The 27,306-nt window shown below is 41.7% G+C and overlaps 1 long non-coding RNA gene across 1 annotated transcript; it reads right to left on the reverse strand.

The window, feature by feature from the left end:
- Positions 1 to 237: 237 nt before the first annotated feature.
- Positions 238 to 3,521, reverse strand: LOC311614049. Its single transcript, XR_014793568.1, has 3 exons — positions 3,473 to 3,521; positions 632 to 739; positions 238 to 346 (listed from the first exon to the last, which is right to left on the reverse strand). It is a non-coding gene; the product is annotated as an uncharacterized lncRNA (long non-coding RNA).
- Positions 3,522 to 27,306: the final 23,785 nt, after the last annotated feature.

Consider the following 27,306-nt stretch of genomic DNA (forward strand, 5'->3'; position numbering starts at 1 on the left):
ACAACTAAAGAACATTTTCATGTCAATTTTCAATTTTATAATAAACCAGATATAAGGAACCAACTTTTTATATTAGCTACTACTTTTTTAGTTCATAAAAACTAAAACTAACCTGAAATTTAATTTCTCCTTAATAGCACAACATACTACCTGGAGCAAACAGTACCTGGTTGCAGGAATCTTCTAGTCTCTGAACCAGAGAATCCCATCTCTGAGTCAGTTCCTCAAAATCACTGTTGATCTTCTTGGATGCCTTAGGGTTATCAAGTAGTTGACCCACATCCTGGCCAATCTCACTCAGCTGGTCCAATGCTTGACGCTTAATTTCCATGTCTTCCTTCAAAATCTAGTATTTCAGATATTTGTTAGATGACTCCCTTTTAACAGGACTTTATCTTCCTGTTCCCCGGTCAGGGCATGTAAAAACATGTATATATTTTATAATAGAATGTACCCTTGTAATTATCTGATGCTAAAACATAAGAGTCCTGGTTCTAGACCATTCCATGGCAGCATTCCTGTGTTACGTAATGTGTCCTGATCTGAATTTTCTAAATGGTTTTAACCACTGATGTAAAACACTAAAATATCACGGGCTTACAGGACAGATGCTGACAATGACATCACTTACAGCCAGGCGCCGAACACTGATGCTTAGCTCCTTTTGGTCTCTGAAGTTCCTCGTCTGGACGTTATTTAACGCCTCTTCTTTTTTGGTGAGCCAAGCTTTCAGCAAGCACTATAAATAATAACAAAAGTTAGACATACACTTGGGGAATCACTTGGTAATGCGATTCAATCAAGTTCCCAAATCTCTAACATTTATATTCTTAGAAGCTTTATCCTTATCTTGAAAAAGAAGGACTTCCAAAACCTAAGCATGAGGTATGAGTGACACAGAAAATATATTATTCTTATTAAATTTGCAACAGATCAACCCAAAATTAGCCCCAAACCTGAGTAAGTAAACCTAATTCTCAGAGAGGTTGGGGATCTAAAAGGCTATTGGAGTCTCCAAAGAATCGCGTTGTAACTCTCCGGAGACTAGGGGAGTCTGGGAGATTGCATTGTTTCAGTCCCGTGTTTTAGGGAGGAGAGAGAGGAGAGCCAAGTTATACATCCAAGGTCCCTTGGCAAGTTCACAGAAGAGCCATATCAAAGACCCACACTGCAAAGCTAATGGTTTTTCCAGAGCATCATTCCAGAAAACCACACAAACCCTCAGGTTCAACAGCAATTATGGTCAGAGAAAGAAGTCTGAGGATAGTCCAAAGAATAAAGACAGTTAAACTTCATTGGCCAACAATACATGTTGTTTTAGGCAGAAGTAGGAAGACCAATTTGAAGCAGGATGGAAAACAACATAGTTACATGGGGATAATTCTTCCCAAAATGTGGCATCTGCCACACCAACCCTTTTCTGTAGGCCGGGTGTGTATGTTTGGGGAGGAGGGGGTTCTTGGTTCTATGTTTACAATAGAATCAATTCTTTCTCTAACTGTGTTTTTTTAATCAGTGAATTTTACAACTATTCCTTTCCTCTCTATTACACAAACAAAAAGATGAAGATGAAGGACATAAAGCGCAAAAGCAGATCCTGTCCTCAGTAATAGTAAGGGTAATAAGATATGAGCAGCAGTAACTATGGCACAAGATACAAAGTGCAGACATCACTTAAGAGAAGGCTTCCAGTTTAGAGATAGGGAGAGCGGGGGATTTAAACATGACTTCATGGTTCTTGATGGCTGCAGAGAACTTAAAAATGAGGAGATGTGTCTAAGGACATTCCATGGATGATGCGAATCCTTAATCAAAAACACAAAGGCTAGAAAATAAATAAAATACAGCCGCTCTTTCAAAAAACAAAGACAACAAAACAACAACCCGAACCAAAGGCACCTACAGGGCCCCATGCATTGGAATTGACAGTAAAGAAGGACCAGCACTATCCCTGTGGCACAGGCAGCCTCGCCATGGGCTAGGGATTGGGAATTCAGGGTTTGAGCACTGGGCACATGGAAGGGCAGAGGGAACACTGAGGTTGGAAAGGTAGGTTGGAGTTTTTTACAGAATAGGCCCCCTGCCACACTTGACACTGGCCAGTGCTGCAGAAGTTTGGAACCAATTTCTCAGAGCCCATTTGCTGAGGCTCAAGGCCTTGGCAGCTGAGTTAGAAATAATCCCATGAAGGAGGTTCTAACTGAGATACTGCTGACTTGGGGTCATTCTTACGATCGCAGATTTCTCTACATTAAGTACCTATGCCGGATTCAACTCTCCATTTTCTGATGATCCCTCCGTCTACGTCACTACCTGAACGCCATTCAAAGGTGAGATGTAAACCTACAATACTGGCCAGAATATCAGCTACGCGTGACTTGTAATTATTTTATTTTCCAAATTAAAATTCTTACCAAATTTTAAATTATTTTACTTAGCAGAAAAGTAACACAATAGTTTTCTCTGGCAATCAATGTCTCCCCCCTAGTGTCATTAATAAATTAAACTTTTAACTGGTCAATATTACACTTTTGCGTGAAAACAAGGGTGTAAGCAAATGTAAGTATTATGTAAAGTGAACTGTAAATATTCCAGAAATCAGAATCTGGTCCATTATGGGATTCTTAACAGGAAGGCTGTGGCCAATGATTGGGGGTGGGGAGAAGTGATTAACAATTTATACTGGGACAAATTTTGTACCCCACTTTTGAAGAGGTTCTAGCTGCACCATATTTATTAAACCACAAAGCATCACATACTTGTTTTTATTGCCTGAAAAGCATCCAGTTCTTCTTTTGTAGATAGAAATGAGATGCATTTAAAAGAATTGAAATGGACACTGAGATGAGGGAATAGAGTATCTGCTTATTTTCTAAACGACAATAGTTTGGTGTTTCCAGAGAAATGTTTGCTTATTTGCATTCTGTTTTGATGGCTGCTTTTCTGGAAGGATGTAGGAGGCAAAGGGCCACCGCTCTGACTGAAAACCTAAAGGTTCATTTTCTATGGTAATACTTAGTAGGAAAAAAACATACTATTATCCAAATGTTAAGTCAATGGTGTTGCTAAATAATGTTTCCTAATTAATTGCAGTAGTTTTTCTGTTTTAAAACCATTAAAAATTCTTGTGATTTAAAGGCCACAAAATATTAAGTGTATTCCTTATTTATGTAGCACAAACCTTATGCTAGGCACTGTGTTGGTACAAGTTCAAATACATTGCCCAGTATAATGCAATGAAACTATAATGTCAAGCAAACCATGAAAGAAATATTCTTAAAAATAGCACAGATCAAATTGTTGTTATAATGAGCAGTACAGTACAATCTCTATGAATACTCTTCATGTAAAATGGATACAAATCTGACTTTAAAAATAACAAATAATTAAAATTAGACGAAAAGTAAACTTTGTTCTAATGCCATAATTAAAGATGAGTTACCTTCCACCTCTATGGATAACAGTTTCATACCTGTTCTTCCAATAATTCCTGCCACAAGATATTGATTTCGTGTAACCTATTCCAGCGTCTTCAGTCCATCAGCACACTGTGTCCAACATTCACCAAGTTTCTAGTAAAGGGAGAGACCATCCTTTGTCAGCACAGCTTTCAGAGATAGTTATCACAATCCTCAAAGTAATTCTTGACATCAATTGTTCTCTATTACAAAGCTTTAGAAGTTGCTTTAAAATAATAAAGATGAATCCTCTATATTTATAGATGAGAAAAACTAATTTCCACAGGATGTAACTATTTTATACTACATAGCTAAAAAGTAGCACAACTAGAACTCTATCCTATAACTGACAACTCCAAATTCCTGCCCTTTCCATTATATTGTGGTTTTTAATTGAGAATTTAGCATTTTTACAGACATCTTCAAAATAGAGCAAACATTCACTTTTTGTTCTGAAATTGTATGCAGGCTATAATTGTCTTTAAAACAAAATTGAATAAATCAGTAATTTTTTAACCATCTTTACATGCCAAGAAAATTTTCATCTGTAATACACAAAAGTTAGGGAAAAACTTTTAACCTTATAAAAACTATGTGTTAAATGAGAGTATTTCTGTTAAATATACTTAATTGACTTTTTTTCTCTTCATATCTCATGATCCAAAGAAAATCCCACACAATTTAAACATAGGATATGTACAAGTACCAGCAAAACTAAATAAATAATTTTGATTACTTTTTTTTAAAAGTATCCTTCAGAATAAGTTTCCCAATAAATTATTTTGTTACTAGTATATAGATAATAACTAACAAGTGTTCAACTTATTTCTATTTTACTTAATTATGAGCAAAGAATTATTTAATTCATGTTATCTTATTTTGATATGTAACACCAGAGAAAGCTTTGTACAAGGCAACGGGTTGAAGACAGAGCCAGAAAGCAGGCCTCATCCTGAAAACTCGCTGTCTAAACAGGCTAGACACGAATGCCTACCTCTCAGGTTACTGTAATAACTATGAACTTCTGCACAAAGTCTCACAACCACTAGCCAACTTTAAATGAAGACACATGTCCAAAAGTTTCTGAAAATCATAAGCTGACAACATCATAGCAGATGATTCCAGTATTAAGTCAAATGAAATACCAAACAACCTCTTTGTAAAGACTTGATAACATAACATTTGTGAGAGAAAAAAAAAAACAAGTCCCTAAAACTGCTATTGAAATTCACACATTGCTCCACCAAAGAAAAAGGGATAGGAAATCCTACACAGCTGAAATTCTCAAATTTTAATATGCATGGACATTTTTTTAAGTGCAGATCCAAGGAGCTCCAGTCCCAGGAATTCAGGTCTGCCTGAAGCCTGGGAATCTACATTTCAGCAAATTCCTTAAGTGATTCTGAGCAAGAAGCCTGTGGGCCACTTGTTGAGATTGATTCCTGTGCTTCCCAACCTAGCTACTATTGCACATAAAGCATCCTGCCCACTCACCCCAAGGGCGGATGGAAAGGAATGGTACCGAGGTCCTCCTGTCACCATAAGCTGTGGAACCCCAGGTGGGAAGGACAGCCTAAAGTAGGTTCTTCTACTCTTCTACAGTGTGATGAGACGTAAAGAATAAGGGTACATGTACTGGGGTCTCAGACCAGAGGCCCCTTGGGTTCCACCTCCTTCTCAGGGTCCTTACCTGTAGCTGATCTTCCATAACAGCTGTGGCACTCTCACCGCTGTTTTCATCAACAATCACCACCATGTGAGTTAATGAATTTACCTTCAACTGTTCAGCCTCAAGATCATTTTGCAAGCTCTAGAGAAAGAAAAAAAATTAAGATATACCATTATCTCTACTCTCTCACATTTACCTATTTAAAATCCCCTTGGTTGTCAATAGTAATTAAGGACATTTAATAAGGCATCGTTTTTAAATTTCCAATCATTACCCTAAGTGTTCTACTAATGAAACAAGCCCGTTATACATCTTTACATTTCAGTATGAACCAAAGCAGTTTGAAAATGCAGTGTCATAAAAGATGGCAAGTGGGATGTCTTCACTTTCAGTCCAAATTATGGCCAAAATAATAATAATAATAATAATAATAATAATAATAATAATAATGTAGCATAAATCAGTTGAATGCCTATATTAGGAATTAAGGTAAGAATGTAGAGTTGGTAAATTTAAAAAGTCCTGAATTTAACTATACAAAGATCATTTTTCTCTAGTGTAGCATGGCATAAATTGAGAGATGAGTAGATAATATTTGATAGTTGGAAGCTATTCTGAATAGCTATCCAGGAAAGCAGATAAAGATAAAGATGACTTTCATTCTCACTCCTAACACAGGAAGAGCATGGCAGGTGCTAAGATGTATGTATACAGGTAATTTATTTAAACACTACCAACACTGCCTTTGAGTTGTATTAAAATATCCCTAAAACTTTATTTATCAGTGAATATACGTATGTATCAGTTATCCAGATATTTCAATGAAAAATAAGATTATTCAGACAACTTGCAGAGGGGCTAGTTGTTACCTTGCCTTGACTATGAAAACTTTTCTCCTTAATTTGTGATGAAATTAAATTATCCACTAAATTTTGATTCTTCATTTAGTGCCAGATACTTTTCCAGATTGGAGAAGAAGCAATAGATTTCCTTAAGGGTAATACAGATAAATCTGAGAGTTTGCTTCTTTGCACAGCATTGATGCTCACACACTAGAGTTCTTAACCACTTACAGGTCCAAAACAACCCCTGAGAATCTTAGGGAAGCTCTGTGCTTTCTTAAGAGCACTATACATACCCACATAAAATGTTAGTAAAGCCATGTCCTCATGGACTCCGGCCTCTAAGCTGCTGATTAGCAGGGGACACTGAAAAGTGTCCCACCCCTGCAGTAAGGACAGAAGCCCATGAGAAGGCTAGGTGCTGCTGTTTCATAGTTGATGAGGAAGAATAGAAAAAAACGAGCCAGATTTACTTTATGATATTCTAGCAGCTTTCTCAAGGATTGTAAATAGTCATCCAGGGGACAAGTCTCCATCTTCTGAATGTGTTCTTCCGTGAGTGTCAACCAGGCGGAGAGCTGCTGCAGCTGCTGCTTCTGCAACTCCATCAGCAGGTCATGCAGCCTGTGGGGAGGGACACAGCATCAGCCCCACTTTCTTTTCCCCTTTGCAAAGGCAAATGCACACAATACACACTCCTGGCAGCTAACAATCTGGGTGGGGTGGGGGGTACGGGGTGTCGGGCAAGGAAACTCACTCCTGTCTAACCATTTAAAGCAGCACTTAGTCTTTAAATATAGAAACAAAACACACACACACACACACACACACACACACACACACACTTTCATTTTCCTCCTAAATGGAATCAATTAAATGCAGTACAAGAATGCAAATAACAGCAGCCACCATTCCTATCAGAATCATTGTTTCTTCAATCAGGAATTCCTGCATATTAAATAGGTGGAAATTGCAATGGAATGTAGTTTGCTCTTTAATACACAATACAGAGAGGGGGGAAAGAACCATGAGAGTCTGGGGGAGTGGGAGGAGGGCAGGACTGCGTTGGAAAATGTAATAAATTGTAAATAAGTACTACATAGTCCTGTCTTCACATTGAGTTAATGGTTAGCCAATTTGATACCGCACATCAATATCTATCCATATAAAATATCCTTTCCTATACCTGATGTCTGTAATCCAACTTCTACCTTTTAATTTGGTTATCACATCAAGATCATACAAAACTCCAGCAACATCACACATTTTACAAGGCATTATCTTGCATTCACAGACCTTTATTTCAACTCAACTGGACAACACACATAGTGGAATAAAGTGTTCATTTCTTAGCTTCCACTCACCTGGACTGTCTGTCCATACTCTCCACCCTGAGGGCCTCCCACCTAGCATTCAGCAGGGTCATCTGTTCCTGGATTTCAAACTCCTCTTCATCGGACAGAGTCCCCTGTGTTATCAGCTGGTTTCCTGCCTGCAGGACGCTCCCCACACTGCTCTGGTGCACAGTCAGCTCCATCATAAAAGCCTAGAAGAGTACATCACTGTGACTTGTGAGCAGCTCATTGAAAAAAAAAAGTAAATAAATTATTGTTTCAATATCAGGGATGCAGAAAAAGGCAGCCATGAAGAGTGCAAATAAAGTGGACTTTGGCCCAACTTTGAATATAGGAAAGAGGCACTGGCCTAACTAAAAACGGGGAATCTATCAAAGAAAACAATATTACATCTGCTAATAGTAACTATTTTAAGTGAATGCTGATGATGATACTGAGAGACCATGACATGGAATTATGAGAAAACAGAATAAATAAAACACCGTGCTCACCCAAGAGAAACTGCTTAAAGAATCCGACAATTGCTATTATTTTCAAACCAAAACAGCACATAAGACCTGTCGACTCACATACTGGCCCAAAAATAAACCTACTTCATCAAAAAGAAATCTCCATACAAGCTAATCACTACAGTGCAATATACTATACTCTCAAAACAGTAGGAAATGTTCATTGTATAAAAGTGTGCATGAACACTGGCTATGACATTTGCTTAATCGTACAAGAAATAAAAATAACCGCTTCCTGGGGAACATTCCAAGTCCAAAGACTGAGTGCATTGTATTAATTAGCCACTTGGTGTTTTAAGGATGACCATGCACTTCAGAAACCAGCAATGCTGTGCACTGCTTTGTGTCCGTGGCTCCACAGAAGTTACATGTTACAATAAGATTAAAATCTGAGACCTAATTCCAATGCACAGTGAGAATCGCCCGTGCGGACTTTAAACAAAGCCCTTATTTAAATGTCAGGGGTCCTAAAATGTGCCATGACCTTCCCGTGGGGCAGAATGCTGGAAGCGCACACATCAGGGCAGAGCCCGAGGAGGCACAGGCATCGTGGCGGGCATGGCCCCCTCACTGGCCACCGATGACTTACCTCGTGGGTGGCAAACTGCTCTTTGACTTTCTCCATGTCTCCTGAGATGTCGTCCTGCTCCTGGAATGTGTCCTAGGCAGAAAGTAGCCAGGTTAGCACCGCCCCAGGGCTGTCTGGTAGCTGTCCAGGTCCATGTGCACCTCAGTGATGGTGCTGGGGGTGTCAGCCAGCGGGCTCCTGTGCTCCTCCTCAGGTGCTGAGCTCTAGGAAAACAAAGCCGAGAGGAAACCCCCAGGCAGCATGAAGATGAGGTGTTTGTTCAACAGGGACAGGCTGCATGGAGAGCAGCCAACAGGAAGAGCCCACTGTGTCTCAGACATGCAGCCAGTTTGCAGGCGCTTGGAAAGCCAGGCTGGAGCTATTCAGAAAGCATGTATTGCAACCTCAAGAACACAGAGCAGCCTGCTCTCCTGGATCCTGTGCTCAGGGGGATGCTCACATACGTGGGAAGTGACAAGTCACCTACTAGAATCACTTCTGAATAAAAGTAAAATGGCTCTTAGTAAAGCTGGAGACTCCGTGGTCCCAGTAAGAGATGCTGTAAGAGATGCTGTTTGAGTTCAGCCAGGGCTAAAATAGGAAAGGTGCATGCAGGATGGTGTTGGGCCTTAAAGGATAAATCTCAGTTAAAGAAAAGGACATGAAGATTAGAACTCTGCTCCGACACTAGTGAAACTGCATTTACTGAAATGCATGTTAGCATTTTATTTTCGACCCTAAAAGGCAGGCACACATACAGGCTGCCGATGGTGATTTTTGGAGGCTGCTACCTCTAGTTCACTTGCTGGTCTGGGTTTATTGTTGTTGTTGTTGTTGTTTTAAACCCATGGGAATAAATTCATCCCAAACCATGGAATATTTTTATTTACTTTAGAATCTTATAAACAAATGAACTCTTTTTTGTTCATTGGTTCCCTTTTAGAGCAAAACTTCTTTAAAATCTGCTGACAGCCCATCTTCACTTAACCACTTCCCATCCACAATGTTTATATGTTTCAAACATACAGCAATGTAGAGGGGAAACATAAGAAATTCTCATGGATTCGACAGCTCCGATTTGTTAACAGTCCCTTTCAGTTTTGGTGTTGGTCCCCCAACACCCAACTGAAAAGGCTTTTGCCAATGTCACCAAACACCTTCCCACTGACAAATCCACTTTTCTAACACCACCTTTACGGTGACCATGTTATTAGCCAACAAACTAGGACATTTTTATAAAAATGATGCTAGGACAACCCGCATAAACCAAACTGTCCCAAGCAAACCTAGAGATCTGGTCACCCTCTTTCTTAACTTAAACTCTCAGCCCCACTGCATGGCTGACTGCCCAATCTCCTGAAACCCTCCTTTCTCTCCCTGGGGAACCCCACACTGGTTTTCCTCCCCACTCTGCAGCCAATCTGTAAGTCATGAATCTCCTCAAAATTAAGCCTGGGCCCTGTTTTCTTCACTCAGTGTACTTGGTCTGAGTGATTTCATTTATTCCTGTTGGGTTTAAAGAAACATCTATATCCCACAAACATTAAATATGTACTTATTCAGGGCAGGATAATTCAGGGAAAAAATTCATGACTTTATTTTAAAAAATGAATCTTTATCCTAATGAGTAAAAGTATTATAAATCCTGAAGTGAAAAACCCGCAGAATAACATATTGTCATTCCTTCTAAATGAAAGAAAAAATAAACCTTGTATTTTGATAGCCCTAGTGAAAATATAATGGTAAAAATCCTTTTGCTAAAGACAAAATGAAAAGCAGAAAAAGAACACTCGTACTTAGAACAAAGCAAAGCTGACATTAGAGAAACCATCTGTCATACAAAATGACACTGAAGGAAGATGGTGACCAAATGATGAGAAATCACTGCTCCTTCAGTTATCAGCAGCTAACTGATAAATTGAACTTCCAAGGCATATGCAAGTGAACAAGCCAAGATGTTCTCAGTCAAGAAAAAAAATCCTCTGCCCTGGCCATTGCTGCTCATGTGCTGGAGCGTTTCCCCTATGCACCAAGAGGTCATCAGTTTGATTTTTGGTTAGGGCACATAACTGGGTTTGGGGCACAGTATCCAGTAGGAGGCAGCCAATCAATGTTTCTCTCTCTCTCTCTCTCCCTCCCTTCCTCTCTTTCTAAAATTAATTAAAACATTATTTTACAAGGAAAGAAAAAAAAATCTTCTAAAAGTATTTTTATCTGGTACCTAAGAGATAACAAAGACAGCCAGTCAAACATTTCAATAAAAATTTATCTTTACCTGTATATTAATATCTCCTTCTTCACATTCTTTCTTGTATTTCCTTGGGAGAGTCTCTACTTCACGGATGGCATCTATGGTGACTTGCTGAGGTAGCACCTCAAACAAAGATGTTAAATACGTAATTATGGATTTCTTTTCAGGAAGCTGAACAGCAACATCTAAAAGGGGAAGGAAATAAAGACCAGCTTAAATTAGATGTACAAAATATATTGAACAGCTCAGTAGGAGATATAAAATAACTATCCTTAGCACCCATAAACAATACTATTATATAATTTTTGCAGTACCATAGCTCATTAAGTTTATGTTTCATATAATGACAGAAGAGAAAAGGTGTAGACAGTTTCTTAATTTTGTTCAGTATCTTATTTCTTTAAATTCTTCCCTATAAGCTTTTCCCAAATGCTCAAAGATACACTGACATTTAAGATAATGCCAGATTTTATTAACATTATAAAAGTAAGTCTAGAACTAAATTCCATAACATTTGTAACTAAAGATTTCACATCATATACAGGTGAGCAGTTAGGAGCCAGCAGTCCCGGATTGTGAGAGAGATGTCTGAATGCTGGTTTAGGCCCGATCCCAGCAGTCAGACATCCCCCAAGGGGTCCCAGATTGGAGAGGGTGCAGGCCGGGCTAAGGGACACCCCTTCCCCTCAGCACCACTCCCCTCCCCGTGCATGAATTTCTTGTACTGGGCCTCTAGTACTAGTATAAAACTGCATTTCAGTAATTTTAAACCAAATACTGAATTGGTTATCTAATAATTATATTTTCTTAAAACTTTAACTTTTCTGCTGGTATCAGATAACCATTCGCCAATGAGGTAACTAAATTTCCTCCTACAGGATCCTACAAATTGTTAAGTACAAAAGTCCCGATAACTGCGATAAAATGACTTGCACCATGTTTCAAACGAAAGAACACTGCTCAGTTCTAATAATTCCTCCTAAAAAAAAACAAACCACAACAACAAAAAACACTGCTCTTCAAATATCCAAAATTGTGCAGTAAAATCTTGGGAAGAAATTGAAACAGTCATCAAAAAGCTTCCAGAAAACAAAAGCCCAGAGCCAGATGCCTTCACAGGAGAGTTTTACCAAACATTCAAGGAAGAACTAAAACCTATCCTCCTCAGACTATTCCAAAAAATCCAAGAGGAAAGAACACTTCCAAACTCCTTCTATGAACTCTAATACCATCACCCTAATACCAAAACCAGATAAAGACAACTCAATGAAAGAGAATTACAGGCCAATATCCCTCATGAACATAGATGCCAAAATCCTCAATAAAATTCTAGCAAATCAACTCCAGAAGAACATCACAAAGATCACACACCATGACCAAGTAGGATTTATTCCAGGAATGCAAGGATGATATCTGCGAATCAATAAACGTGATACATCACATAAACAAATTGAAAGATAAAAATCATATAGTCATATCAATTGATGCAGAAAAACCATTTGATAAAATCCAGAACCCTTTCCTGATAAAAACTCTCAACAAGGTGGGAGTACAAGGATCATAACTCAACATAATAAAAGCTATATATGATATACCCACAGCCAACATTATACTCAATGGGCAAAAACTAAAACCATTCCCTCTAAGAACAGGAACAAGACAGGGATGCCCACTCTCGCCACTCCTGTTTGACATAGTACTGGAAGTACTAGCCATTGCAATTAGACTCTTGTCTAATAAGGCATCCAAATTGGAAAAGAAGAAGTAAAGTTATCCTTATTTGCAGATGACATGATATTGCACATAAAAAAACCAAAAGACTCCATTAAAAAACTAATTGACTTAATAAATGAATTTGGCAATGTAGCAGGATACAAAATTAATGCCAAGAAATCCATGGCATTTCTATACACCAACAGTGAAACTATAGAAACAGAGACTAAAAAAGCAATTCCATTTACCATCGCAACAAAAAAATTAAGATATCTAGGAATAAATTTAACTAAGGAAGTAAAGGACCTATATGCATAAAACTACAGGACACTGAAAAAAGAGATAGAGGAAGATGTAAAGAGTTGGAAGAACATACAATGTTCATGGACTGGTAGAATCAACATCATCAAAATGTCCATTCTTCCTAAAGCAATCTATAGGTTCAATGCACTCCCCATTAAAATACCAATGACATATTTCACTCACCTAGAAAGAACTCTCCAAAAGTTCATTTGGAACAATAAAAGACCCTGAATAGCCACAGCAATCCTGAGAAAGAAGAGTAAAGTAGGAGGGTTCTCAATACCAGACTTCAAACTATATTACAAAGCCACTGTTCTCAAAACAGCCTGGTACTGTCACAAGAACAGACATATAGATCAATGGAATAGAATTGAGAACCCAGATATCAACCCAAATCACTATGCTCAATTAATATTTGACAAAGGAGGCATGAATATACAATGGAGTCAAGACAGTTTCTTCAATAAATGGTGTTGGGAAAATTGGACAGATACATGCAAAAGATTGAATCTAGATCACCAACTTAAACTACTCACAAAAATAAACTCAAAATGGATACAGGACTTAAACATCAGACGGGAAACCATAAAAATACTAGAAGCATCCACATGCAGCAAAATCTCAGACATATGCCAAAAGAACTTCTTCACTGATACTGCCCCTAGGGCAATGGAAGCAAAAGAGAAAATAAACAAATGGGACTACATCAAAATAAAAAGCTTTTTTACAGCAAAAGAAACCATCAACAAAACAACAAGAAAGCCCATGGTGTGGGAGAACATATTTTCAAATAATACCACAGATAAAGGCTTAATCTCCAACATTTACAGACAGCTTATATAACTAAATAAAAGGAAGATGAATGATCCAATTAAAAAATGGGCAAGGGACCTAAATAGAATATTTTCAAAAGAAGACAGAAGGAAGGCCAAAAGGCACATGAAAACATGCTCTAAGTCACAAATTGTCCGAGAGATGTAAATGAAAACAACAATGCGGTATCATCTCACACCTGTCAGAATGGCCAACATCAACAAATCAATAAATGACAAATGATGGCGAGGTTGCAGAGAAAAAGGAACCCTCGTGCACTGCTGGTGGGAATGCAGACTGGTGCAACCACTGTGGAGTACAGTGTGGAGTTTCCTCAAAAAACTGAAAATGGAACTCGCATTTGACCCACTTCTAGGAATATATCCCAAGAAACTAGAAACACCAATCAGAAAGGATATATGCACCTCTATGTTCATAGCAGCACAATCTACAGTAGCCAGAATTTGGAAACAGCCTAGGTGCCCGTCAGCAGATGATTGGATCCAAAAACCATGGTATATCTACACAATGGAATACTATCCTGCCATAAAAAAGAAGGAATTCTCATCATTTGCAGCAACCTGGATAGAACTAGAGAACATCATGCTGAGTGAAATAAGCCAATCAATGAAAGAGAAACACCACATGACCTCACTCATTTATGGATAATAAAGAACATTATAAACTGATGAACCAAAAGATAGATATAGAGACAGTAAAGCAACAAGCAGACTGTCAAATTACAGTGGAGAGGGGAGGAAGATCTGGGGGAGATAATAGATCAACCAAAGGACTTGTATACATGCATATAAGTACAACCAATGGACACAAAACTCTGGGGAGGGAGGGTATGTGTGAGAGGGAGGGAGGGGGCCAAAAAAAATCAATAAAAAAAAGAAAAGAAAATCCTCTGCCCTGGCCAATGTTGCTCAGTTGGTGGAGCGTTTCCTCTATGCACCAAGAGGTCATCAGTTTGATTCTTGGTTAGGGCACATGACTGGGTTTTGGGCACAGTCTCCAGTAGGAGGTAGCCAATCAATGTCTCTCTCTCTCTCTCTCTCTCTCTCTCTCTCTCTCTCTCTCTCTCTCTCTCTCTCTCCCTCCCTTCCTCTCTTTCTAAAATTAATTAAAACATTCTTTTACAAGGAAAGAAAAACTATCTTCTAAAAGTGTTTTTATCTGGTACCTAAGAGATAACAAAGACAGCCAGTCAAACATTTCAATAAAAATTTACCTTTACCTGTATATTAATATCTCCTTCTTCACATTCTTTCTTGTATTTCCTTGGGAGAGTCTCTACTTCATGGATGGCATCTATGGTGACTTGCTGAGATAGCACCTCAAACAAAGATGTTAAATATATAATTATGGATTTCTTGTCAGAAAGCTGAACAGCAACAAAAGGGGAAAGAAATAAAGACCAGCTTAAATTAGATGTACAAAATATGTGAACAGCTCAGTAGGAGATATAAAATAACTATCCTCAGAACCCATAAACAATACTATTATATAATTTTTGCAGTACCATAGCTCATTAAGTTTATGTTTCATATAATGACAGAAGAGAAAAGGTGTAGACAATTTCTTAATTTTGTTCAGTATCTTATTTCTTTAAATTCTTCCCTATAAGCTTTTCCCAAATGCTCAAAGATACGCTGACATTTAAGATAATGCCAGATTTTATTAACATTATAAAAGTAAGTCTAGAATTAAATTCCACAACATTTGTAACTAAAGTTTTCACATCATATGCAGGTGAGCAGTTAGGAGCCAGCAGTCCCGGATTGTGACAGAGATGTCTGAATGCTGGTTTAGGCCCGATCCCAGCAGTCAGACATCCCCCAAGGGGTCCCAGATTGGAGAGGGTGCAGGCCGGGCTAAGGGACACCCCTTCCCCTCACCACCACCCCCTCCCCGTGCATGAATTTCTTTTACCGGGCCCTAGTACTAGTATAAAACTGCATTTCAGTAAAATTAAACCAAATACTGAATTGGTTATCTAATAATTGTATTTTCTTAAAACTTTAACTTTTCTGCTGGTATCAAATAACTATTCGCCAATGAGGAAATTAAATTTCCTCCTACAGGATCCTACAAATTGTTAAGTACAAAAGTCCCGATAACTGCGATAAAATGACTTGCACCATGTTTCAAACGAAAGAACACTGCACAGTTCTCATAATTCCTCCTAAAAAAAAAACAAACCACAACAACAAAAAACACTGCTCTTCAAATATCCAAAATTTTGCAGCAAAATCAAGATTAAACTTAAGCACTGAACAATACCTTCAGGATCTAAAAGCTTTTCAATTCCCAAGTACATTTGAGCCTGGCTGAAGGCATCTTCAAGTCTCTCAGTAGGGGACATCTTGACAACTCTATCCCAGCTGAAGAGATCAGGTCGGAAAATACCACACAAATAAAATACATTGAAGACAACACATGTGGAAATGAAGTGGTCATTGTTATAATCTAACACATTGCGGTTTAGGATTATTTTGTTTGTGAGTTTAAATTAAAAAGTTTATCTTTATATACCAAAACTTTGTCAAATATATAGTATTTTAAAGTAACTTATAAAAATAAAAACAATGGATAAAATATTCTAAGTTTCCTGTATTGGCTAAACATACCTATTATATTTTCTAGAGTAATCACTAGAAGATTAAAAATAGTATATAATACTTTCCAAATAGTAAAAGAAAAATAAGAGGAGGATGAACCTATTAATATAAGATAAAAGAAAAAAGACATAGAAAAATAAATAAAAAGTTCAAAATAAATAGGTAAAAAAATGAAAAATTAACCTAAATAATCAATTACCACCATTAATACTAATGAATTAATTCTCTTATTGAAAGACCAATGTTAGCAGAGTGGAAAATCTACTTTACACAGGATATTCCTAAACCAAACGTCCTGAGAGAATTGCCCTCCACTCACACTCTCCATACTACATTGCTTAGTATTTCATGTCTATCTAGATTTTCTGTTAATCCTAAAAACTGGACATTTTGTGTGCTGACTTACACAAAAGTTGATCATTTTTGTGCACTCCATCTGTTATTGCATCCTACACTCACCTACCTCCTGGGATTGCCTCGCCCACTCCACCCCTGATTCCTTTCAGACTTCCTCTACTATTACTCCTCCCACTCACACCCTGCACCCACTGGCCTCCCCTCTTGCCAGCTACATTTCTCTTCAGCATGTTTACCACAGCTTTTTGCTACACAACTCACATTTCCTATTCTTTCTTTATTGTCTGCCTCCCTCTAATTGCACATAAACCCCAAGGAGATAGGGGTGTTTTTCTCTGTTATACAACCTGAGCCTAACACAGGAAAAGTACTATAAACACACTTATTGAACCAATTAGGTAGTTAATGGAAAAAAGTTTAGGCTAAAACTCAAGTTTTCTGACTACATGTCTTATCCAACTAGGAACAGTTAACCTCTCTAAACTGATATAGTGAAAAAGATCGGGTGTTGAAGTTCTCTAACGAGATTTTAATTATATATCTCAAAAAAAGCTACAGCAAATATCATTATTATTGTAAAACATTAAAAAAAATGCCCTTCATTTTCAAGAACAAAATATTCGTCTCATTATTACCAATTCAAATCAATATTGTATTGAAAGGCAAGGCACAAATGAGTAGGGGGGAAAAGAGAAGGGGAGGGGAAGAGAAGGAAGAGGAAGAGGGTGGAGGGGAGGGGAGCGGAGGAGACTATTATAATCTATGGATGGTCTACCAAAACTGCGTTAAGTCTGCAGAAACAAACTTAATTTTTTAAAATTTTAACAAGTTTCTAGATCTAAGATGTAGTGGTATCAATTATATTTTTATATATAAGCGCAGCATATACAGGAAACAAAACTTGAAACAATAAATTATTTAAAATGGCAATAAAACATATAAGAAATTTCACCTTTCACATTTAAATACTTGATGCATCTGAAATTTATTTGTGGGTAAGGTGAGGTAAAGATCCAACTCAGTTACTTTCATATGGGTAACCAGTTGTCCCATACCATCTATTTTAATAGCAATCAGTTCAGTTATATATCAGGATGGAGCTATTTCTGAGTCCTTTATTCTGTTAGGTTGAGTATAGAAACTGCCATTGTTACATGTCAAAATAACAGTCAAGCACGGGCAATTTCATATGGTTCAGCCTGTAATTAAATTAGCGTACTTATTTATAGCACCATAGTTTTAATTAATGTAGCTTCATCATTACTTTTGGGTTTTCTTTGAGAAGTACTTCAGCCTAGTTCTGTTTCACAATTGTACTGGCTCTTCATGGGCTTTTGGTCTTTCATATATTTAGAATCTGTTTATAAATTTCATGAAAAAAATAATTTTGTATAATAAGTCGGGACTGCACTGAATTATAGAACTTTCCTTTTGGTATAAGAATGGACACTAGCACAATTCTTTGCATATATTTCTGATTAGTGCTTAATGAGTGGGACTGAACTATGTGAATCATTTTACATGTTTTAACTTATGAATATGTAGAAGCAGCTGTGGCTATGCTGTGCCATTTAAGTCCACAGAATAAAGACTTGGTGGTTAGATTTTTTCCATGATTTCACCTTTCTTAATATTTTGGTAGGACGTGTACTGAGAGGACAGCAGGGCTAGTGGGGAGGGGCTTTAGGGAGGAGCAGTGAGGGAGGGAGGGAGGAGATACACATCTGGAAATCCCACAACTAAGGAGAGTCATTCTCACTTATGTCGGTGGAGCAGGGCGTTAAAGGCGAGCCCGTCTGTCCAGATGGTGGTGAGGTTGAGGACATTGACTTGGCTGTATGGCCTGGTGGACAGGCGCACCCTGGTCAGCAGGATCTTCTCCTTGTTTGTCTGCTGCAAGGCTGACATGATGTCCTTCATGACATCTTTCACCTGCCGGAGAATCCATGTCCGCCTATGACGTAAAGCAGCTACTGGGATCGAGTCCTTGCATGAGAACTATTTCATTACTTAACCATAGGGATCAGGTCACTGGTGATTCAATTTATTTCAAATTTCCCTTTAAACAGCGATTATTTTGAAGTACTAGAATTTAGAAGGTGATTTTTTACTTCACCATTATACATTACCATAGTACTTTCTATATCTTAACAATACTCATATTAGATTCAGTTACAATATATGTTACTTTCATAATCCCTAAAAGAGTAATATTTTAATACTATACATTTACAAAGAACTTTTGATAGAAAAGCAACTGTTTTGATTTTCTACAAAAGATAAGGATGCAAGGAAGACTTTTTTGACTGAATGCAAAATCAAAGAATGAAGTAACTTTCCCGATTATAATCAAGAACTAATATTGCACAGTATTATTCTAAAGAAATACATGTGTTTTAAGGAAGTGCTCAAAGAATGATATGGATATGTCAAAAGGACACAGATCTGATTTAAGGAGGGGTCAATCACATGGGCAAAATTTAGTATAATTTAAGCGTCAAAATCTATTTTCATAAAAGGGTAATATGCTAATTATACTTGATAAGCAGATGTCTTCTGGATATCCTTCCAGATGTTCTTCCGGACAAGCAGGGAGGGGCGGCTGAAAGCGCTGAGGGTATTCAGCAGCTGCAGCAGCTGCAAGGGCTAAGGGCAGGTGGCTGCGTCCAGCAGTGACAACAACAACGTGGTGATGGGGGCAGCACCTTCCCCTGATTGGCCTGATTGCCTCTCACAGAGGAAGGCCAGGCTGCAGCTTAGGCCCATGGGGAGCAGGCCTAAGCCATCAGTAGGACATCCCCTTAGGGCTCCCAGACCATGAGAGGAGGCAGGCCGGGCTGAGAGACCCCTGTTCCCCCCCAGGGCATGAATTTTCATGCACCAGGCCTCTAGAAAACAATAACAGCAAAAAATTACAGCCTATTAAATATTAAAAATCCTTGAGTGTACACTGTGTGTACATTGAATGAATAAAAAAGTGGATGGACAGACAGATAAACAAGAGACAAGGGAAAGCCCTTCCTTACAATGTAAAAGGAACAATGACATTAGAAATTTACTATTAGCCAAGCATCATAATAATAACTGCTCAGCTAAGAATTATGAATGGATCTTAAAACTAATGGGGAAGATTTGATAAGTAGCTGAATATTTACACAGTCTCCAAGTATATCTCACAAGACATTTTTAATAACATAGGGCAGTCACGTTTGGTGGAGGCATAGGCAGATACCACAGTACCCAAACAATGAACGTTGACTCTGCCAGAACAAGCCTAACGGACAGTGTGTGCTTCCAGGTGAGTGCACTGAGAACAAATCAACGTCACCTTTGCGGCATGCCTGCCCCAATTGAGGAACCTGAATCTAATCATGAGAAAGTATCAGCCAAACCCACAGAAAGGGAGATTCTACAAAATAACTGTCCAGCGCTCCTCAAAAATGACAATATCATAAAACACACTCAGAAACTATTCCGGATTAAAGAAGATAAAAGAGACATGATAAGTAAGTTAGAACTATTAATGTTATTGTACACATTTTATATTATGTTAATGTATAGTAGTTACGTAAGAGAACTCCTTGATTTTAAGAGAACAATTTGTTTTCAGAAAATACACACTGAAGTATTTAGGCAAAAAGAAAACACAAATATAGACAATTGTTAACCTTTGGGGAATCTGAGTAACAGTACCTGGAAATTCTTTAAGCTATTTTAGCAAGGTTTTGATGTCTGAAATTTTTAAATTCAATATTTTAAAAAGGCATCTTCTTTTTGTCTAGGCTAGGAAAATAGAGCAGTTTGTCAGTTTCTTTCATTCCAAACTGTTAGGCAGTTAGGCATTGAATTGTGCCCTCCCCAAAATTCTATGTTGAAGTCCTATCCCCCAGTACCTTGTAATGTGACTTTATTTAGAGACCCTTGAAAGAGGTCATTAAGGCAAGTGGAGATCATATGGAGGGGAGAGGTCTCATCCAATATGACTAGTTTCTTGGCATCAGAAGCAAAGATTAGGATATGACACACACAGAGGGATGACCATGTGGAGACAAAGGGAAAAAGGAACCACAAGCCCAGGAAAGAGGCTGCAGGGGGAAAAAAAAATCATTGTTGACACGTTGATCTCAGATTTGTAGCCTCCAGAATTGGGAGAAAATAACTTCTGTTGTTGAAGCCACCCGGTTTGTGGTGCTCTGTGATGCAGAGCTAAGAAACGAATACACAAAGGACACATTTCCAATGACCAGTAATAAGTGACTGAAAATCCCTCACCTGCCAGTGCAAAATGATACTCCACACCAAATCCAGCATCAGCTTGTGGTTTCCATCTACAATGTCAGTTCCTCTGATATTCACCAAATCTACCTGACACAATAAGAGAGAATAAAGGTTAGATAAAGAAAATAAGACAAGTTCTCCAGGGAAGCTGAGGGTATTGGTTGAGCACATCTGGACAGCCATACATGTGAATGATTAGAGAAATCAGGTAAACTTAAATCTCAAAAAAAAATAAAAAATAAAAATGTGTTCCTTATACCCTAAGTCATTAATCAGAAAAAGAGTGACTACTCCTTCACTCATAGGAAAATGTTTCCAAAAAGGAGCCGAGGTCCATGCACAGAGCAGGTGGCTGGTTTCAACAGTAAACAATCCTAATGGCACCTACGCGGCCCCATCACCTGACCAACTTACATTGTTCTGATGTAAAGCCTGCAGCACTCTGTTGATTTAAAGCATGCACCCTTGTGGAGCCACATTCCTGCTGTTGGAAAACAAAACACAACATCAAGTGAGACAGTCCCTCCACAGCCTGACCAAAAACAACACTGAGACAGACACAGCACAGCAGCTCGGCATGGAGACCCCTCTATGCCTGAAGCTCTGGCTGCTTGTCAGGCCATGTGGGGGCTGGTGCTGAAGGTGAAAACTTCCCCAATCTAGCACATTAAGGCAGTCATTCCCTAGCTTGCCTGGACACTGAACTCTCCCCAGGAGCTTCCAAAAATACCAGTGTCTCTCTAACCTAGTGAGTCGGATGCAGTGCAGGTTTGGAATTGTTAGAATTCCCCAGTGACTCTAAGGCACAGACCCATTTGGGGGACAGAGCTTCTTTTCTCTAAATCGGTCTGGGTGAAGGAAGTTTAGAAGCCGCGTTACATCCACACTTCACAAATGCAGACAGAGCAGGGGGACTCAGGGGCACTATCCCTGGTTCCAGCCAGCATTGCAAGGGCCCACTGGGAAGGCAGGAATTGCCACTGGGGAAAGGTGATCTGGAGGCTTCGTCCTGCCTCACTGGCCAGGGAATCTTGTCTGAGAGAGGGATCAGCCAATTCAGCAGGCCCACCCACCATCGGGAAGGCAAAAGGGAGAGTGTAGCACCCCACACTTTGGTAAGAAAGGAATTCATCTTTGGGGGTGCATCTCTCTATACCTCTTATACTAATTCTACCTCTGGTGTTCAAGTCTGTATTCATAAAACTACATCCTCTTCATTAGCAGAGCTATCTGTGTAAGTGTACAGTGCCTTGCACATAAAGTAATAGAGTGGGATTTGATGGGGAAATAAAATAATACTGAAAATTTGAATAAAAATAAATCTCATTGCCAAAACTGGTTTATTGAGCAGAGGGCCATGTGCAGTTGGTGAATTTAGGCACCTGACAGGGCTCCCAGAGGTGGGGGCTATTTGTGTCTGAGGAGCAGGGAAGCCCTGTAGGTGCTGCTTGCTCATTGGTCCAATGAACAAGGGGCGGGGCTTCCGGAATGAGGAGGCGGGCCCAGGCCCACACCTGAACCCTGTCAAGTCAACCAGGGGGCGGGGCCAGGTGAGCAGCTGGAGGAGATCCCGAGAACCAGGAGGCGGGGCCACCCAGACAGCAAGAAGTGGTGAGGTCAGCAGGAGAAAGGCTGGTGGGCAGGGACACGGTGACCCGCAGGCCGTCCTGCGGACAGCAGGGACCTAGGGAGGGGTTGGGGTCTCGGTCGGGAGGCCAGGTGGTCTGCGGGTAGTGGTCAAGGGAAGAGTGGGTTGGCGCGAGGGGCAACAAATGGAAGTGTTCCAGTTGGTAAGGGCCCTGGGGCCCTGTGAATGTGGACCTGGGTCGCCAGTGGACACAAAAGCCCCACCGCCCTTAGCTCCAGACTGGAAGCCAGCCAGAGGATCCCTTGTCCTCAGGGCAGGGCGTTCCCCTTGAATAGGGCAGAAAGCCGGCTCTCGGGTCCCAGCAACCAGACCAGTAAGTTCCTCTGGAGGTGCCGGGCAGTGCCTCCAGAGTGTCAAGTGATTTTCTCGGACTTGACACAGCTCTCTCCCCGATGTCAAAGGCCACAGACTGTGCTGTGGGCGTCCCAGGACACTCTGTTATGACCTTCTCCTTGGTGGGAGCAACTGGGTTGGGGCCGCCCCTGAGCCTCCGCAGGCCCATGGCTGTCCTGAAGCGGGGGGGCTGGCTGGTCTGCCCACGCCTGGGGACCTGGGAGGACCCCTGTGAGCAGAGGGCCATGTGCGGTTGGTGGATTTAGGCACCTGACAGGGCTCGCAGAGGTGTGGGCTATTCTGTGTCTGAGGAGCAGGGCAGCCTGGCAGGTGCTGTTCGCTCATTGGTCCAATGAACCATGGGGCAGGGCTTCCTGAATGAGGAGGCAGGCCCAGGCCCACACCTGAACCTGGTCAAGTGAATGAGGGCCTAGGCTAGGTGTGCAGTTGGAGGCGGTCCCGAGAAAAGGGGGTGGGGCCAGGTGAACAGCAAGAAGTGGTGAGGTAAGCAGGAGAAAGGCTGGTGGGCAGGGACATGGTGACCCGCAGGCAGGCCTGGGGACAGCAGCTACCTAGGGAAGGGTTGGGGGTTCAGCGGGGAGGACAGGTGGTCTGCGGGTAGCGGTCAAGGGAAGAGTGGGTTGGCCCGAGGGGCAACAAATGGAAGTGTTCCAGTGGGTAGGGCCCTGGGGCCCTGTGAATGTGGACCTGGGTCGCCAGTGGACGCAAAAGCCCCACCGCCCTTAGCTCCAGACTGGAAGCCAGCGAGAGGCTCCCTTGTCCTCATGGCAGTGAGTTCCCCGCGAATGGGGCAGAAAGCCGGCCCTCGGGGGCCAGGCAACCAGACCAGTAAGTACCTCTGGAGGGCCCCGGCCAGTGCCCCCAGAGTGGAAGGTGATTTTCTCTGACTTGTCACAGCTCTCTCCCTGAAGTCAAAGCCCAACCCTACCCCTCAACCTCACCCTAAGCCTAATCCTAACCCTAACAAGGCCAAGCCCGGGGCTGGGGAGCTGAGGTCTCTCTCCCTGAGCAGCTCTGCTAGGCAGGGGAGGGCATTGGGGAAGGGAGAGCCGTCAGGAGCCACCACTGAGGCCTTGGGGGTCCTTGCTCCTGGCGGCTCCGGCCAGCAGAGTTCTGCATGACTATGTTTTCTTCATGTTATTCCCGCTGACAGGATTTTCTACAACAAACATATAGTTTTACAGTTTTTTTAAAAAAGCAACCTAGACTTTATTTTCTTGCCTTTTTTTTTTTTTTTTTTCCCCCTCACCCAGGGATATGTTTCTATTGATTTTTAGAGCCAGTGGAAGAGAGCGGGAGAGACAGAGAGAAACATCCATGTGGGAGAGACCCTTCGTTTGGTGGCCTCCTGCAGGCACCTCAAATAGGGTTCCGGGCCTGGGCAGAGCCTGCCACCCTGTCCCTGCCCTTGACCAGAATCAAACCCGGAACTCTTCGATCTACAGGCCAGGGCTAGACTTTATCTTCAACAGCTGATGGCGAGTCCTGGAGGGAGGGGTCAGGCCCTCCCTTCACACAGGGGTCTGGACTGGCCGGGACCCACAGCGCCCGGGGGCTGGGCTCTGTCATGTGCTTGGAGGTCTGGGACCGGCTGCTCTCACCCCAGCTGATTCAGGACCCGAGGCTTCTATAAAACCGCTGGCGTTTATGGAATTTTTTTCTTTCCATTTCACAGGGAAAGGCTTCTCTTTATGGTACTTAAAAAGGAGAGGGTGTGGCTCAGTGGATAGAGCATCGGCCTGAGGACTGAAGAGTCCTGGGTTTGGTTCTGGTCAAGGGCACACACCCGGGTTGCGGGATCAAACCCTCCCCCCCCATAGGGGGCGAGCAAGAGGCAGCTGATCAATGATTCTCTCTAGTCATCCATGTTTCTGTCTATCTCTATCCCTTCCTCTCTGAAATCAATAAAACATATTAAAAATAAATAGATAAAGGGGAGAGGAAGACTTTGTGCCACTGGAGTCTGCACAGCTAGGGCCGGGACCGGCTGCATGCACACTCCCACTGGAGGACAGGCCACGCCAGAGGACAGGGCCACTCCGAGGACAGGCCACGCCAGAGGACAGGGCCACGCCGAGGACAGGCCACGCCGGAGGACAGGGCCATGCTGGAGGACAGGGCCATGCTGGAGGACAGGGCCACGCCGAGGACAGAGCCACGCTGGTGGACAGGGCCATGCCTAGGACAGGCCACGCAGAAAGCACAGGGATACACCGGAGGACAGGGCCAAGCTGAGGATAGGCCCATGCTGAGGACAGGGCCACGCCATGGACAGGGCCATGCCGGGGGACAGGTCACGCAGAGGACAGGCCACGACAAGGACTGGGCCACACAGGTCAAAGGGCAGTGTGTTGAACTGGCTGTGGGACTCTGGGGGTCCTGGGCGGCTGGAGCAGCCCCTTGGAAAGATCTTTTCAATGACAAGAACATGGTCAGAATGTAGTGAGCGCTAGCATCTATGTGCTCACTGGTATGTACATTATTACCCATCCATCAGCTCCAGCCTTGGCATCACACTGCTGCTGACACCGTCACCCGCCCCCACGTGTGTTCACGGTCAGGACTGTGCATGGAAGTAGCTCAGCCACAGTCACAGAAGCCTCACGTCCGCTGTGCTGCCCGCTCCCCAGCTCCAGAAGGAGATGTTCTCACATGGAGGCCCTGAGGCTGACGGGGTACCCATGGCCTCGGCCAGATGGAGGCTCCGCACCCTCCGCCCAGAGAACAGCACTGGCACCAGAGCCCCAGGCGCTCACACAGGCAGAAGCCACCCTGCGGCTGCTGGCCGGGCCGAAGCCTGAGATTCTGTCAGGGGGGCTGGGAAAGGAAAGCCCAAAGGCATGTTTTATCCACAGGCTCCTCAGCCGTGACCTCCTCAGGTGGCTGTGAGAGTGTATGAGTGTGTGAGTGTGTGAGTGTGAGGAAGGAAGCCAGGCCGCTCTGAGGACAGGGCCCAGTGAGTGAAAGACCTCTGGAAGCTGATCTCAGCCTGCAGTTCTGTGCTCTTTCAGAAGCAACCCTGTCGCCTGGCTGATGGCTCAGTGGTTAGAGCGTTGGCCACAGACCCAAGTGTCAGGTTTGACTCCCTGGTCCAATTTGGACCAGAGGTAAACAGTCCATGTGTGTTTCTCACATCGATGTTTCTCTCTCTCTCTCTCTCTCTCTCTCTCTCTCTCTCTCTCTCTCTTATCCTCCCTTCCTTCCACTCTCTCTCTTTAAAGGTCAATAGAAAAAATATCCCTGTGTGAGGATTAAAGAAAATTAAAAAAGAGCAGCCTCAAGTACACCCAAGCTCAGGCACAGGCAGAATTTGTGGGGCCTGCATCTTATTCATTTCAGGGGGGGGGGGGGGATGTGTGCAGTTATTTAAGAAAAATGATAACAATGAATCACAAACGTTAAATAAGATGACTAGTAAGACAACATTCAAAAGACAGTAGTAACAACAACTACTATTACTGTGTGACTTACATGTCTCTTTATTTCTCTTTCTACATTGTTAGGGCTGCATACTCCTTGGTCTCCATATAATACCAGTTTCATAATTTGTTTTCTGCGGAGAGAATGGGAAGAAGTCCAGGCTCTCCTCTAGTGTGGTTAATTGAATGTTGGTCTTAATAACCATCATTTAGAAAAGTTCCATCATCTTCAGTGTCTTCCTGGGACAGACCTACCCAGAATTCCAGCCTCTGTTCAGGTGCCAGGGCCAGAGTCCCCCTCCCTCATGGCTGCCAGGAAGTGGCACAGAGCGGGGGGAGGGGGGGGGGGATGGAGGGGAGGGGAGGGGAGGGGAGGGCAGTCCCAGGAGCACCTGGTGGAGAGGGAGCCCACGGGCCGCGTTACCGCCTCCGGCCAGCTGGTGGCGACAGAGGCCCTGAAGCTGAAGCTCCCTCTGAGCTTTTCCTTTTCCTTTTTCTTCTTTTCTGTCAGAACTTCTGTTGAACCAGCCCTTTCCCAAACCTTTCATCCCTTCTGACTGTAAGTGGAGGATAATAATAATTCAATATTATTATTCTTATTTTCAGTATTAACAATAATTATTCGTTTGTTATTACATTAGTATTAGCATTTGTAAGACATGCAAGAATGTACCCCACATTGCCAATGTTGGGGAAAGCTCAGCAAGGTGATTATGGAAGACTATTTTATTTTTAAAAATAACAAATTGAATTTTATTAAAATGAAAATGTTGTTGTCTTCAAAAAGACACTATGAATCCGGCTGGCCTGGCTCAGTGGTTGAGTGTTGACCTATGAACCAGGAGGTCACAGTTCGATTCCTGGTCAGGGCACATGCCTGGGTTGTGGGCTCCATCCCCAGTAGGGGGCGTGTAGGAGGCAGCCAAAAAATGATTTTCTCTCATCATTGATGTTTCTATCTCTCCCTCTTCCTTCCTTTCTGAAATTAAAAAATATATATATTTTATTTTTTGTTATTACTCATTCGAGGATATTTTTTCCATTGAATTTTTAGGGAGAGTGGGAGAGAGAGGGAAAGACAGAGAGAAACATCGATGTGAGAGAAACACATCGATTGGTTGCCTCCTGCATGAGCCCTGACCAGG

This window comes from Pipistrellus hanaki (genome assembly GCF_964339955.1).
Source record: "Pipistrellus hanaki genome assembly, chromosome: 20".
In the NCBI taxonomy this organism is placed as follows: Eukaryota; Metazoa; Chordata; class Mammalia; order Chiroptera; family Vespertilionidae; genus Pipistrellus; species Pipistrellus hanaki.